The 15,278-nt window shown below is 35.5% G+C and overlaps 1 long non-coding RNA gene across 1 annotated transcript in view; it reads left to right on the top strand.

Moving 5' to 3' along the window:
- The window catches only part of LOC105942145 (uncharacterized), a 228,345-nt gene that overhangs the window by 114,553 nt on the left and 98,514 nt on the right, over positions 1-15,278 (top strand). The window lies entirely within an intron of this gene.

Genomic DNA, 15,278 nt, shown 5'->3' with positions numbered 1-15,278 from the left:
TTTGTTTTAGATTTATTTATTATTTTTATTACGAAGTCAGATATACAGAGAGGAGGAGAGATCCTCCGTCTGAGAGGAAGATCTTCCGTCCGATGATTCACTCCCTAAGTGACCGCAATGGCTGGAGCTGAGCCAATCCGAAGGCAGGAGCCAGGAACCTCCTCCAGGTCTCCCACACGGGTGCAGGGTCCCAAGGCTTTGGGCCGTCCTCAACTGCTTTCCCAGGCCACAAGCAGGGAGCTGGATGGGAAGTGGAGCTACCGGGATTAGAACCAGCACCCATATGGGATCCTGGCACGTTCAAGGCGAGGACTTTAGCCACTAGGCCACGCCGCCGGGCTGTTGGTATAAAATTTTATGGAGATATGTATTTTGTGGATTTTAATTTCCTTTTAAAGACCTTCTTACCAGATTTGAACACATGTGTAGTATTAGTTCCTACAGAGAAATAAAAATCATTATAGACCACACAAATTATATCATTTTATAGTAGCCTGGTATGTTGGTATCCTATCATTCTTTTGCCTAATTCTGCCTTTAAAGAAAGCAAATTATCTTGCCTGCTGAAGTATTTGATCAAGGCTAAATTTGTTCTGGCTCCATAAACTATGTGATATGTAACCATGGCCAGAGCCAAATGTGTGTGCATTGGAACTGAAAACAGCAGATCAAAAATATTTAGATGAAGGAATATGACAAGCTTTTTAGAGATGTGTTGTCAATTCAGTGAACACTTCAGAGTTGTTAGGTCTATCACAGAATGAAAATAACTTGCCATCAGAATGACTTTGATCTGTCACTGATACGAAGCCTTTGAATCATGACACAACATTCAGCTGCTTTTAGAATGTCCTTAGAGCTAAAAATATCAAGTAAGAATGTCTCACAAAACACCCATTCTAATCACTATTTTATGAAGCAAATATTACCATGTTTCTAATATGAATGCATCAATGGCATTTTATTAGCAGCATTCAGTATAAAAGAAAAAGAACAGACCAACCCCTGATCATTTTCTTTATTCATTATTTCAATATTCATTCATTCTAGGATCCTGGAGTTAAAAGCTTTAAAATATTTATAAATTATTTTTTATTATTAAATATTAGAAATAGTTTTGAACTACAAGAAAACTAACGAGCCCCTATCACGTGAGGCATGAATAAGAGATACCTCTGGGCCATTTAATTTTTCAAGATGCGTATTTACTTAAACCATTTAAATTGGCCAGAATTTAATTTTTGCCTTAGACACAGTAGATTGATATGGAATACTTCTTTTTATATAAATAATATAGGCTCTGAAATTACAGGTTGTAATGTAAAAGGAAGTATAAATTGTCTATATACAATGATTTACTCTACGAGTTTGCTGAATGATTATAATGATTTCTAAGTTGAGGATAAGAGCCACTCCTAGTCATATGATTACTGATGCTAAAATGGATGAGATCCCAATTAATCTGTTGTGCATCACATTTCTGTTGGTAACTGTTCATGATAGTCCACCCCAGATCACAAGAGACATTTCTGAATCCATTACACTGCCAGTGCCTATGAATAATACAGGCTTACAGGTATTTGAGATCGAAAATGTACAGATCCACCTAATATTTTGCACTTACAGAATAAACCAAATAATTCATAGAATTTTTATAGAAAAGTGTGCCTTCTGAACTCAATAAAACATAGAATTTGGTTTGAATGAAAAGCCTTATGGTATGCAGTAAATCAAGAAAGTAATTGTACTAGTTGTTGTATAGATTTCCAAGTGTTTTAGGTTTTGTAGAGAGAAATTTCCATATATATATTTATAGCATGTCTGTATATATATGTGTATGTGTATATAAAGCACATAAGATATACATATGTGTATCTCTCTGTGTGTAAACATATTTCTAAGCATAAAACCTGAACTGTTTAAACATATTTTGTTCATGTTTAGGGATCATAGTAGGGGATTCTGATTTCCTGGGCCCACTAACTGGTTACAGATTTTGAGAATTCTAGCCCTTTTCTATTCCTCCTCAAATGGTTTTAGCATTGAAGTTGAAAGGTTCCAGCCATGTCTGCTATTGGTAGTATCTGTGGGCTGACATTTCCCAAACCTAGAACATAGAGAAAAGTCATTGTTCCCCAATTGGAATTTGCAAGGCTGTATTTCTTGCCACCTAAGTTTACTCTGACTTTGTGAGAAAATCCTTAATTGCATCCGTGAACAATTGCTAAGAGGCTGAAGTTTTTGGATACTTTTAGATTAAACAATTTCTTTTTTTTTCCCTCGATGTTTATTCTACTCCTGTTTTTGATGTTTTTTTAATGCTTAGATAAAAGTTTGCTTTTACATGTCATCAGTGGATCCTGGTTTATATCCTGGCTTGGTATGACTTAGGGCAATGGGTTCTGCCTCCAGGAGATCAAGGTCCTTTATGTAAAAGAAACCCAGGAACGTCAGAATGAGACTAGTTTAATTGTTTCATATTTTGGTCTTTAATGTTTTAGTCAATGAAGTTCTGTTATTTCCATTTCGCCTTATACACATGTTGTTTTCCAGCTCTCAAGAAAATAAGACACATGTCAAATACACAGTTTTAAACTTACCTCAGCAATGTCTATACAACATGCAATTAATGAATCATTTTAGTAAATGCACTTGATTCAACCTGACAAAGATGTATTTTCTAAATATTTCTATACTTTTACAGCTTTTACTTTAGAGAAAGTTTTCACTGCCTTTTTTTACATCTACTGTTTTTATCTTTTTGAGTCATTGACAAAATGTGTCCCCTCTCTCATCAAGAACTGATAGCAAGAACTGAAGCAAATATAACAGAGTTTGGTATTCACCTTTGAGCTGGAGTTCTCCTCGTATTTTATTACTCTCATATAATATGTTAGATAGTATATAATGTAGTGGTATGAAATATGTCTACTGCTTATGACAAAACAGTAATTAGGAATGCATCTTTATTGAAATTTGCTTACTTAAAACACGATCAAAACTGTTGGACGTGTGTAGACAATGGGATGATGGACTGTCTGACATTGTCTGTACCAACAATGTCGGGGTACACTTACGTAAGAGACTGACAGAATTATGATTCCTTATGAAGGACTACACTATTGTAACAAAATGGGAAAAATCTGACAGGTGGGGGAATCCCAGCCTATACAAAATTGTACAACGTAATTCAAAATTCAAAATGAAAATATATTGTTATTAAAAAAAGAACACAGTCTCTTGTATCTGATGTGTCTGGTGATGTTTAAATACAGCATATTCATTAGCATTTTCATTAGTTTTCTAACAGCACTTAACATGTTTTCTAAATAAGCATTAATTACAAATTCTCACCGATTGTGAGATAGCCTAGTTTTGCCAATGTTAAGGAGATTTAGAAAGGTTTAGCATGATGAAAAGGAGAACACTTCAAAACCTGCAAAGTCTAAAAATGAGTTCAGCAGTATCTTTATATACACAGGGTTGTCATCATTTATACATTTTATTAAAATGCGCTACAATGCTTATTTGAAACCTTCATATAGAATTAAAATACATCAAGTTTATTTGAAGATTAATCTAGCAGGGAATATTGTCATTGTGAAAGATGAGTAGAACTAAGACCTGTTTTAATGTTTTATGAAAACATTATTAAAAAATCCATCATTAGTTGCATTCTCCCTCAAGTCGCTAAACTCAGCTAAAATACATTAAGCTTACTTTAAAATCAATAAAGTATTTTAAAAGGTTTTTTTTCCCTGATACAAACCAAAAGTAGGATATATTTATTTTAAACCCCCATAACATCAATGCCTAATCTATCATTCAGATTCATGTACTCCCCCTAAATATTATCTTGTTGAATAAAGCAACTTTTCAAAGTATGTTTCAATGTTCTTTTGGATCAGTGTTACTTGTTTTTTATTTATATATTGTTAATTTATTTTTCAAGAGTGATCATTTATTCCTTTCCATCTTATAAGAATCCACATGGACCCACATTGAATCAGACATAGCAAAATAAAAGCGTTCAAGAAATGTGGAGGGACAAAAAGTACAGATACTATACAGTTGCACTCATAGAAAACGTCTGAACAGAATTACAGAGTTGGGATGCTGGTGCAGTGGCATTGGAAGATAATTCTTTACCTGCAAGCAACAGCATCTCACATGGACACCAATTTGTGTCCTGGCTGATCCGCTTCCAATCCAGCTCCCTGCCTATGTCCTGGAAAAGCAGTAGAGGATGGCTCAAGTCCTTGGGACTGTGCACCCATGCAGGAAACCCAGAAACAGCTCCTGACTTGTAGCTTGAACTCAACTCAGCTCTGGCCGTTGTGGCCATTTGGGAGGGTGAACCAGTGGCTGCTCGAGAAAAAGAAAGAGTGGAAAGGCCACCATCAAGGACTAGGACAGATGAAGGAGGGACGAATTAGTGCCTAGTAGATGTAGGGTGTCAGTAGTGCAAGTTGTGCAATACAACAGTACAACAGTGTTTGTTCAGATAACAGAACTGAAATAAGCATTTAAAAGCAGTTCATATAGTAAATGTGGTGTGTATTTAGCAATAGCCTTTAACATAAGAAAAAACTGTAGTGATCAATTATTTACAATTAGGCTTTTTTTTTTTTTTGCACAGATCTCATATTTTCTTGTTGTTGATGTTTTCTTTCCTCCAGTCTGTTGACTTATCCTTGGTTTACTCTGTAGGTGTTGTGTTTGCTTCATGGTGTTTATACCTTCATTGCTTTGATTTATAACAAATGCTCATAATCCCAAGTCTTTCCTTAAAAAAATATTTAATATCAAAGTAAATCAATCTTAAGGAGAGTTAGAGATCTTCGATTCTGTGGTTTACTCTCTAACTGGCCACAGAAATCAGCCTGAAAGCCGAAGACAGGAGTTGGGGAACTTCATCTGGGTCTCCCCTGTTGGTGACCGGAGTCCAAACTCATGAATAGTTTTCCACTGCTTTTCCCAGAAGGGAGATGAACCAGAAGTATAGCAACAGAGACATGAACTGATGACCATATAGTAGACTAACATTTCAGATGGCATTTTATTCTGTTACATTTTTATTTTGAATTCAATTTTATGGTACAGTTGTGTAGAGACTGGGATTCCCCCACCCATGAACTCCTACCTGCTGACAGAGTTTCCCCATGCTGCTACAATAGTTTAGTCCTTCATAAGGAGTTGCGATTCCATCAGTCTTTTAGGTGTGCCCCAACATTGCTGGTACGGACAATATCAGATGGTCCAGCATCCCATTGTCTACTCATTTCCACCAGTTTCATTGGAAATCCATCTTTGATTTGGGAGCAGGGCTGCATATTGCACTGTATCCCCACATCTAGATATGGTAGTCTCTATTACTCCATCAGTATACATTCCATAAATGAGAATCCACAAACAACACCAGTCCCCAAGCCTGGCTCTTTTCTGTTTGCTATCTTTTTTGGAGTTTTCAGTTCTCTTACTAGGATTTTTTTTTCTGTTTTGTTCATTATTACTCTAGAGAGGGAATAGTGTCTGAACTCATTGTTCACTATGGGTGTGTATCAGGTATGGTTACTTCAAGAAGTTTATGGGCAAAAGAAACATAATCTTATTTCAGGTAAAATTGTTTCAAAGCATATGCACAGGTTTTGATTATATGCAACCTTCATGATCTTGTGCAAAATTTTAGCTTTTGGAGTAACTAAACTTGACTCAGATGTCAAAGTAGAACTCACTGAGGATATTCAGATGAAAAGATTTTAGTAATCACTGAATGGTTGCCTGGTAAGCAGGGAACAGCAGTGTTTCTTTTGCAGGACATGGTGGTTACAATGGATTTTATTGTTGATAAAACAAGTCCACCTGATTTTGTCTCCTTGTTTTTTGGAGTATCCCTTCTCATTGTGCTGCATTTGTTTTAATCTTGTACTAATAATTTTTTATGACCTGGCACTTCTCATAAATACTCTCCTGTTCAACCATCCATTATTATACTTGCAAAGGAGGATTATATATATTCCATAGCTTCCAAATTTGTCAAGATGGCTTCTGGATTTTACTCATTGTATTTTGACAGAAGAATTCACAAAAGAGCTGTGATAAGCTGGCTTGCGTATTTCATATGTCACAACGGATACTCTTGGTTGTTTCATCATGAATTCATAATTCTCCTTTAAATATGTCTTTCATTTCCATTGTTAAGGATTTTTGCCCAATCTTTTAATCTCTTGAGGATTGGTGAACTGTTTGTGACTTCTCTCTTTTGTTTTATTTAATCTCTATGGGATCGAAAAGTCCTTTTTAGAAACAAAGAGTGTACTTTTTTTGCGAATAAGGATTAACAACATAAATATACCCACCTGTAGTTTTGAAGTCTATTTTTGCTAATCAAGGAAAATGAGAAAATTTTCTACCATCATTTTAGCCTTAAAGCCAGTTTGCTAGCGTTCATGCTCTTCTTAATTAGGCAAATAGTCTTTTTGTGTGGATCTCCTAGTTAAATCTCATATAAATTTATTCTTTCTGAACTTATACAAGTATTGCCAAAGTTTAATCAATCAATCAAGAAAAAGCTGATTGTAGTATTTCTACCATAGTCAGATACATTACCACTAGCAGAGCAATTAACTTCTTTGTATCATTTCATTTGTTTTTAAAAATTGATCTGATTCATTTTTTTCCAGTAAAAGAAAAGACTGAAAACCAGTTCTGATTGCAGATTATGAATTTCTCAACACCTCATAAAATCATTGATTTTCAATCTTGGTCTAAAGAGTGATATAGATAGATAGATTAGATAGGTCAACATCTGTATCTATCTAAATGAATGATATGCAATTAAGTAGAAAATATTAGGAAATTCAACTAAGTCCTTTATTATTTTGTATATGTTCATACTAACATAAGCTTCAAACTTATAGACCAAAAACCAATCTTCTTTAAGATTTAATCCAAATCGGGTCCAGCAGCGTGGTCTAGCGGCTGAAGTTCTCTCCTTGAACGCCCCGGGATCCCATATGGGCGCCGGTTCTAATCCCGGCAGCTCCACTTCCCATCCAGCTCCCTGCTTGTGATGTGGGAAAGCAGTCGAGGATGGCCCAAAGCTTTGGGACCCTGCACCCGCGTGGGAGACCTGGAAGAGGTTCCAGGTTCCCGGCTTCGGATCGGCGCGCACCGGCCGGTTGCGGCTCACTTGGGGAGTGAATCATCGGACGGAAGATCTTCCTCTCTGTCTCTCCTCCTCTCTGTATACCCGGCTTTCCAATAATAATAAAATCTTTAAAAAAAAAAGATTTAATCCAAATCACCTCCTCGGGGAAGTGGATCCTGAGAATCTAACTGTGTACTACTCAACACGCATGGATTGGACAGGATGTCCAGTCGGTTTTCTGTTAGGTATTAATTGTTCACTTAACAGACTTACCTTGCTTTAAATGTCTTCAACACACTTCCTCTTTCAAGAGACTGATTCCTTACACAAATAAAGCAAACACTAAGAAGCATAATAAAATATATGCTTTGCTTACTAACAGACTCTTGCAATTGAGTAAGTGCATTTACCTGGAGGAGCTAAATGCATTTTTTAAGTTCTGTGACAACCTGTCATTCTAAATAGTGTGTTTTGGTGGCTCTCATCCATAGTGCTTCCTCGCTTTCTCTCTAAATGAGGTTCACATTTCAATGTGATCTCAAAAGCAATTTCACAGGTTTTTTTTGCAGACCCCCAAGCTGCAAACATTATTAAGATTTTTTCATATACATTATAAAACCCCTCTGAAGCACAACAGTGAATCATCATAATTTTGTTATGGCAATTCCACAGGTGATAGAAACAATAAAAGTGAAACCAAGAAAAGGCTCACAATGCATTTTAGTAAATGATTTCTGACCAGTTTGACAACTCTATCAAGCTTTAAGAAATGTGCACAGTCTCTCCTCAAATGCTTTTACCATTACCTTTAATCTAAGCTAGTGAGTGAATAAGTCACCTAAACCCCTATGAACATTCTATACATATACATGGCAACCTTATCAATTATAGAGCAAAATTTTAAAAGCGCTTGCAAATAGGAGCTGAGATTTGCACATGACACCACGGTCCTAACACAGCCAGTATCTATATTTTATACCTCCCTTGTAGACCTTTTTCTTAGATCACTATTAAGACACAATCATACATAGCCATGTTTACTTGTGGCTTCTCTACTCAAGATAGCATTGCATATATACTTGCTATATGATATTCAGCAATGTATTTTATAATCATTTTTTACTGTCTTTGCTTGTATCTTAGACATAGTCCCTATGATCAAAGCAGATGACTTAAATGATGGCTTTTGAAATGGATTTAAATTTTACTTTATAAAGTTATACAAGTTTGTGTTGCTTGTTAAACTGTATGACAACACTAAATTCATATAATCAGTCTATAAGGAATAATTGGATTTTTTAGAATAAATAGGAATAAATTTTGTGTCTTTGATTTTAAAAAGCTAATGGTGTATAGATACAATGTAAGGGTGTTGAAACTACTCTTATCACTGAATGTAGCCTTTTTTGTTCTAAATCACTTATTAATATTCTATGAAGTTTAAGATGGTTAAAATATTTTCAATTAGGGCCAGAGTTCTTGAAACACCTTTTTGAGACTATTGTTAGCTTTATTTGTCTGTTATCATAGTAATATTTTATGTGACGTAGTCAGTTGTTTGAAATAATATGTGACTTTTAGAAACATTTTGTCTATTTTTGTTAAATCTAACAAACTTTAAGACTAATAGCAAAGACGAAGGGAATCTCAATTTTTTAATCAATAGGTTTTAATGGCTAAGATATATGTTGCAGTTAATGATTCAAGTTATTCCTTTAATTTCTTCCTGTTTGGAACTACTATTTGATGATAGTACTTTAGATGTGGTTCACTGAAGACATTATTACTTTCTTACTCTGATTCAACAAGTAATTTATATAAACCGATATTTGCATGAGCTTGTGCTAATTAAAATTGTTGCTTTAAACCAGGTTTCCGCCTAATGAGTGCCACTGTTTGCGACAGCATTTGTATCTTCACAGTAAACCTACATAGAAAAACTTATGTCATTACAAAATGGTATACATTTCTGTTTTTTTTTAAATACCTGTCCAAAAGTCAGGCTTTGTGTCTTAAAATCCTTTTCTTATTGATAAATATTTCAAAACTAAAACACCAAGTTCTGGTCTAAATCCTCTTGGAAGAATTTTTAGGGAAGAGCATGTCATGATTTTTTTTTAATTGGAAGGAAGTTATTTTTCAATTTATTTTGATAACAGGGCAATATCCTAATGAATTAGAATCTTCAGAATGGAGGTCAAGTCCTGCTTGTTTTAAACAATGATATTTAGGAGATCTTGATGGGAAGTTCTGGTAAAGAAAATTGATGACAGAATAAAGTAAGATGAGATTACTGATTAGAACTGTAATTATTTGCTGGACTCCCATACGTCTGTGACTCAGTCTGTCTCTGTACTCACCTAGAAGGTGATGCTATATTGTACCATTTGAAGCTTTTTTTTTTCTTTTTGGTGGAAAAGGGTATCAGGGACAGAGGAAAGGAGAGGCAGAGGTACAATGGCCCTTGGCTAGGCTGACACAGAGTGTCCCTGGTTCGGTCCTGAATGGAGGACTCAGCTGCTTGGAGCCATCAATTGTGAAGTTCTGAGATGGCAGGAATTTGGAGTCAGGAGCTTGAACCCCAGCTACAAATTGAACTCAGATTTCTGATGTGACTTAGGCACCTTGGCTGTTAGAGGTTTCAGATCTGAGGGTGAGAATTTTGGTATTGTTCAAGTAGCCAGAATCCGTGTGTGTGTGTGTGTGTGTGTGTGTGTTTATCAAGTCATCAATCTGTTGAGGATGAGGTTAATGTTAGCACATTTGAATTACCTAAATTTCTGTGGCTTGCTTAATATATTAAAGCTAAAAGCTGTCTTAAACATCTGTGGTTTTTTTGTCTGAATAAATAAAGGAGAAGTAAATGACTTTTCCAAGGTTACATTTGAAATTGAGCCTAGCTTTTTGGATTCCTGGTCCATCCAGTTCTCTATATCTTTTATTTTTAGTTAACTTTTCCTTGCCTTAATTTTAACTACCTTTATTTTCTTTAAATGTAATAAAAATAACAATGTATGTTATTGAAACTATGAAAAATATAAGCAATAAAAATCAACTAAAATTTTTATTTTCTCAACAGAGAGAAATGGTAACAATTTTCTGATCACGTTTAGTTGGAGATTAAAAGCTTAAAGCAATAGCCTCAGTAGATTTTTCAGTCATAAGAAGGACAATTTCTCTCATGTTCTAGAAATTGTGTGTAAGCCTGATTTATTTTTCCCCTAGAGTAAGACATTGTGTTATGTTTACATGTAGCTATTTTAAAACCATATGACAAATATTTTTTTTATTTAAGAGGTAATTATATAAATTCAAGGAGAACTGAGAGAGATATGATGTATCAACCTTTGTTTCTCTTGGTTAGTTCAGGCTAGTCTTTTTTATTTTCTCTTTTAAAAGAAGGTAGGACACCTTCAGACCAGAGATGATCTCCCCAAGAAACCGTTGAACTTGTCTGGACAATAAGATGCTGGACTTTATGCTTGGGAGATGCTTGCAATGAAAGAATCTCAACTGAATTTGAACTGTGGTAATGCAACAAGGTGGAGGAATCCACCATGGGAGGAGGGTTTAGGGAGGGGAGGGGGGAATCCCAGTGCCTATAAAACTGTGTCACATAATGCAGTGTAATCAATTAAAAAACACACACACATTAAAAAATATATATGTAAAGGGAACAAATTTTACTTATTTTAAATATAGAGGTTTTTTCCTTTGTTAAAAAAAAAAGATAGGACAAGTGCCACTCTAATAGGATGGAAGAAAGGTAATTAACTCTTTGATTTATCTGAAAAAATGAATATTCATTGTTTTTATTATGTTTATATATGGAAAATAGCTGTAAGCAAATTGCTTTGAAGTTGAAAAATGCTATCATTTAAAACTTAAAACCATTCATGGGTTTATTCACATCTAGAAGAGAATATAAATAAGCATACCCTCCCCTCCTTCAATTTATGAAGCCTGGAAGAATGTTATTAATTCTAGCACTGCAGATGTCAGACATCTGTGTGGAAATTATTCTGCTTTAGGTTAGTATTCACAGGTATTAGAGACTTGCCTGCAAGCAATTGTGAGTTTCACTGTTTACAGATAAGCTGTATTGTCATCAGAATGATTTTTAATATGCATTGATTAGTTTTTGGCTTTAAATTTAGCTGTTTTAAACATTTTGCCACATAGGTCATATGCACACATTGTGTATATATTCATACATACTCATACATACTAGTTTTTTCTTGAAAAGCAGTATTAATATAACAAAGTGCAGGGCTTAAGACCATGGTCATAATGTGGGATAGAATCACTGGTTATCATGTACATAGTGTGACTCAGTACTTACAACCACATATCAAATGATATGATATGCTAAATATTTTTATACTCTAATTGACAAAAAAAATTTGGTATTTGTTTCTCTGAGTCGGCTTTACTTAGCATAATATTCTTTCCATTTTTGTCACATGTTGGATTGCATTCCTACTCAGGACTCAGTACTATTCCATCATGTATGTACACCACACTACATACACAGCACACAGCAAGACATGCAGAGAAGTGTACAGAGAAGCCATTGTTCTCCGATCACATTCATAACCAACACCCAAATGAAGAACAAAATATAACTGGCGCCCCAGGTGCCTTCTCTATTCTCCTATTTCTTGTTTTAAAAGTGTAAAACAGAAGGACGTATTGTCATTCCAGTGAAGCAGTACTTAGTTACTGAGTGCTAGGGAATCTACACCGTTTTGCTATTCTCTCCGTATATAACTATCAGAATTAAACACAACATGCAATACCTGTATGCTGGAGTCTGCTTTATTTCCTTTAGTATAAGGATCTCTAGTTGTATCGATTTTGCTGTGAATGTTGGAATCTAATGTTTCCTTATCCAGTCATCACACCATGGACATCTGAATTTGATCCCACTTTTGTGTCATGTGCCAGCATGCAAAAATCCTGCAAGGTATAAAGCTGAGAGAGGGGCACTGGAAGAATTCATTAGAAACAGGAAGAATTAAGAATGAATAACACAAACTAAAGAAACAGCGGGGAATTAGGGTTGACTCTTGGCCAATGAGCCCATCACTAAAGCCCAGAGCAACTCATTGAATCTGTTTTTATTCTATGTGTATATATTAAACATTCCGTAAATCTGAGGATGTGAGATTACTTGCAGCTTACAATGATTATTAGTGGACACATTAATTAATCATTCTAGTTGCTGTTTTCCTAGATGCCAGGAAGCCTGGTGCTAGAGAACGACCCTCGTTAACACAGACCTGTGATCCCCTATCTCATAGTCTTTGTGGCAATCAGGCCTATCTGAAGGCATTCCAAATATCTGTCCGCACCCATGGCAGAGGCCTAACCAGAGGGAAGCATGATCCAAGGATGAACTTGTTCCCAAAAGTGACCATAAGAGAGTATAAGACTTGGACTCTGTCAATAAGGTGTGGTCACCTACTGGGATGCCAGTGCTGGAGAGAGACTTTACTCACTATGCCACAGAGAAGGCCCAGAAAATAGACATTCTACAGAGAGAGGTGGTACCTCATTGCCTTTTTTTTTTTTTTTTTTTTTGTAATTTTATTGGAAAGGCGGATATAGGGAGAGGAGGAGAGGCAGAGAGGAAGATCTTTCGTCCAATGGTTCACACCCCAAGTGGCCGCAATGGCTGGAGCTCAGCCAAATCTGAAGCCAGGAGCCAGGAGCCAGGAGCTCTTCTGGGTCTCCCACGCAGGTGCAGAGTCCCAAGACTTTGGGCCATCTTTGACTGCTTTCCCAGGTCACAAGCAGGGAGCTGGATGGGAAGTGGGGCTGCCGGGATTAGAACCGTGATCCATTTGGGATCCCGGTGTTCGTGCAAGGCGAGGACTTTAACCATTATACCATTTATCGTGCTGGGCCCACTTCATTGCTTTTATTTAAATTTTACTGATGGCTAGTAATTCCAAGTTGGGTTTTTTTGTTTGTTTTTCTTGTATCTTTGGTTATTTGTATTTCTTCCTTTGGAAAAAAAAAAGAAATGCCTATTTATATCCTCTATTTCTTAACACAGTTGTTTATTTTCTCACACAGGTTCTTGAGTGCTTTATATGTTTTGGATATTAATCATTTATTAAATTATTACTTTGCAAATATTTTCTATTTTGTCACTTCACTTTTTAATTATTTCCTGTCCAGTGCAGACGCTTCTTAGCTAGATATATCCCAGTTATCTGTTTTTGCTTCTGTTGCCTGAGTTTTGGGGTTTTGCCCAAGAAGTCTGTAATGGGCAATGGCTTGCTCCATATCCCCTAGCAGTTATGGTTTCATGTCTAATGTTTAGATTATTGATCCATCTTGATTTTTTTTGTATAGGGTATATGTAAGATAGAGGTCATGTTTCAAACTTCTGCATGTAGATATTCAGTTTTCTCATTGACATGTATTGAAGAGAGGCATCCCTCTCCAGGGAGGGATTTGAGCTCATTTGTCAAAGATTTAGTTGTTATAAATGTGTGGATCAATTTTTGGAGTCTCTACTTCATTCCAATGATCTGCATTTTCATATTTATTCTAGTACCAGACAGATTTACGTAAGTCATGTGTTGAATTTGGGTATTATAATTCCTCCAGCTTTGTTTTTATTGTTTATAGTCATTTCCATATGAATTTTAGGATTATTTTTAGTTTTTTAAGGATGTCTTTGGAATTTTGTTTTGGGTCACATTGATCTGTAAAGTGCTTTGATATACTGTAGGCATTTTGATGATATGGTTAGGATCCAGGAACATGGAATATTTGTTCATTTCTTATATCTTTTTTCTTTCATTATTGCTTTTAATTTCAGTGTATAGATCTTTCACATCCATGTTCATTTTTTTCCAAGGCATTTCACTCTTTGTAGTTACTTTGAATGCAACTAATACGTTCTTTCTCAAGCAGAACATTGCAGGTATGTACGAAAGATACGGATTTTTGTGTGTTGAATTTATGTTCTGAAACATTTCTAAACTGTCCCATCCATTCTACTGGTGTCTTCCTGGAGTTTTTTTCATTGTTCCTACAAAAAATCAGGTTATTTGTAAACAGGAATAATTTGACTTCCTGTTTTTCAAAATTTATCCTCTGCTTTTCTTTTCTTGCTTTTTTCCCCTCTGCTTTAGCTTCAAAACTATATTGAAATGCAGTGTTAACAATGGACATCCTTTTCTGTTTTTGAATCTTGAAAAAATGCTTCTAGCTCTTCTCCACTTAGTATGAGACTGCTTGTAGGTTTGTAATGTATTACCTTTGTTGTGTTCAAGTATGTTATCATGAAAGATAAAAATTTTATCATGAAAGAATGCAGTGTCTTGTCAAACCTTTTTCCTGCATCTAAAACACAAACACATGGCTCTTGGTCTTTATTGTGTTCATGTGCTGTATCAACAATAATTGATGTTATTGTTCTGTGTATATTGAAACAACCTTGTGTGACTTTGATAAATCTTTTCGATCTTTGGATTTTCTTTGCTAGTGTTTCTGCTGAGAGCCTCTGCACTTATGTGCATCAGAGTTACTGATCTAAGGTCGTCCTTTTTAGTTGTCTTACGTGATTTTAGAATAGGGGCAGTGCATTTTCTTTCTTCCACCTGCTGTGTATAGTTTGAGAAGAATGGATGTGTGTTGTTCCTTAAAAGTTTGGTATAATTTGGCAATGAGTTCATCTTGTCCATGGCTTTTCTTTGCTGGGAGACACTTTATCACTGATCAACTTTGGTTTTGATGTATTAAGAGTTTCTCTGTTTGTGCCTCAATTTTGGCAAATTATGTGTCAGGAATATATCCAAATTAGATTTTGCAATGTGTTTACATGAAGTTGTTCATAGTAATTACTAATGATTGCACTTCTATGCTCTCAACTGTAACACCATTTTCGGCTCTGATTTTATTGAGCCTTCTGACTTTATTTTGATTTAACTGGATCAGTCAATGGTTTGTCAATTTGGCTTATATTTCTTTTTTATATTTTATTTTTTTAATTAATTGATTACATTGTATTATGTGATACAGTTTCATTGGAAATGGGAATCACCCCACCCCTCCTCCCGCCCTCCCCCCATGTGGAATATTCCACCTTGTTGCATATCCACCGATCAAG

The sequence above is a fragment of the Ochotona princeps genome, chromosome 17 (genome assembly GCF_030435755.1).
Source record: "Ochotona princeps isolate mOchPri1 chromosome 17, mOchPri1.hap1, whole genome shotgun sequence".
NCBI lineage: Eukaryota > Metazoa > Chordata > Mammalia > Lagomorpha > Ochotonidae > Ochotona > Ochotona princeps.
The sequence above is the reverse complement of the archived record's forward strand: the minus strand, read 5'-3'. Positions and strand labels throughout refer to the sequence as shown.